Raw genomic sequence first — 2,283 nt, forward strand, 5'->3', positions numbered from 1 at the left:
TTTGTCTTTTTTTTTTCTGGGCTTCCTCCTATACCGCCTTTTCGTGATGGAAGATGGGTGTCTTGGGTATCCAAAACTTCAAAAGAGATCGGCCATTCAAAATTGCCTTCATTATTACTGGTGGACAGTTTGTCTCGGTCTCACCGTGGGGAGCGATATAGCTTGGGGAACAATGGAAGAAAAGGTGTGATGTTTAGCAGTGTGCAAGAGGCTGATATGACAAATGATTTTAGAAATCGGTTCAAAAGTATGCTCTGGTACAGTATTTCCATACTCAGGGTTCCTAATCCATCATGGAGACTGTTGAGTGCATGGTTGGTGAACAGGATAGTAGTCGATATATAATAATATATCGTAAATTGACACATTTTTAGGTCAAAAGCCTCAACACTCGAGAAATATACCTTGCACCTTTTGGACAAAACCTTTTTTCTATAACACACGCACACACACACACACACACACACACACACACACACACACACACACACACACACACACACACACACTTACATCCCCCCCCCACACAAACACACACGCACACACACACACACACACACACACACACACACTCAACATTCACCCTGCCCAATCCATACACACACTTTCACCGATTAACATTTCTGACTTTCTGTAGTCTGTGACCCAGCCATTTGGAGCTTCAATCGTTTCATGTTAAATATTATGAGAAAAAAAAATTCTGACTTGCAGCTTCAATCGTTTCAAACCAATTGTGTTGAGAAAGAAAATTCTGACTATTGTTACTTTACGTCGGTCTGGCGACTCGGTTGAATTAGATAATTTAAAGAACAAAACGTGTTTGCATTAACCCGTGGAAAATATTGCGTATTTAAAACAGAAATAGGCAAGGGTAAACACATTAAACACGTACAAGAACCAAAGTTCTGGAGGAGATGTAGTTTGATATAATTTATTGTATCTGACATCTGAAGAATCCCTTGAGTACACCGATCTCAACAGTAATATATTTTGTTAAATTATTGCGATTGATAACGATTAAAATGACTCACTATGATCGATACAATGCAGCCAGCTTCCTAAATAATCTAAAATAAGTCGATGTGCTCGTGAAACATTTACAATCATATTTTTTTCCGATTCATGAGAAGGTCACGGTCTCAAATATACAAACAAGGTCAAATATGCTCTGGGGAAAGGAGGAAGTGGTGGTGGTTTTGCTAACATTCGTCATAATCTACGCCTGTCGCAAGCCTCAAAACAGTTTTCAATAAGCCAAATAAATATTACATTTGTTCTTCATGATATGCGTTCTCGTAAAATCATATTTAAAAATAGCGTCGTTAATTTCTATGATTTCTTCCACAAATTATACGTTCTCTTTGTGCAGCCTTTCCTGAAGCAGCTGTAACGTCTCGCCACGTTTAGCTTGTATGCAGTTTATACCCCCCTCCCCCTCCACCGTAAACAATTCTATGGTTGTCGGAGGGCTTTGCAGTTAGATTCTTTTTCATGTCTGTCTGTCTGTCTGTCTGTCTGTCTGTCTGTCTGTCTGTCTGTCTGTCTGTCTGCCTGCCTGCCTGTCTGTCTTTCTGTTTGTCTTTCTTTCTGTCTGTCTGTCTGTCTAGCTCTTTTCTCGCCACAAAGTGAGCTTTGTACCTGTCTGTTTGTTTTCTTTGCTCAAATATACAATTCCAACCCGTAACATAGAACTTTTTGAGAGCTTTCTCTTCCACGTTTGACTAAATCACGCGGCACAAGGACAGTTACACTCGTGAGCAGCCTCTACTGTACGTGTAACAAAAATAACATCATATTGTTTGAGATGAGTTATTGGTCTGTATTCAGGGTGGATTCTTTGTCATGCATGAGGTAGAGATATTGGCAATTTTCTTCTCATTCAATATTCTATTTCAGAGCACAAGACAAATTGTTTTGCTCATGGGTTTGATCAATTCATGTTCAAGTTCAGTTAGTTTCGCTTAAATCGCTCTAACCGCAAATGAAAAAAGTAAAAGAAAAAGGTATTCGGGTGGAAAGTAGTATTTTGTAAATAAATTATTATTTGCGTCTTCAGCAAAGTACGTGATCTGTAGCCGGTGGCCTCACAAAAATACCCCCCCCCCCCAAACAACAACCAAAAAACAAAACAAAAAACCCAAACATCCCCTCCCACAAAAAACCCAAGACAAAATGAAACAAAGACAAAGCAAACAAACTAACAAAACAAATACAAAAAAGAACCGTCCAAACCAAATAAACAAACAAACGAACACCCCACCCCCCAAAAAAAACCCCAACAAC

Source organism: Aplysia californica, unplaced genomic scaffold (genome assembly GCF_000002075.1).
Source record: "Aplysia californica isolate F4 #8 unplaced genomic scaffold, AplCal3.0 scaffold01081, whole genome shotgun sequence".
Lineage (NCBI taxonomy): Eukaryota > Metazoa > Mollusca > Gastropoda > Aplysiida > Aplysiidae > Aplysia > Aplysia californica.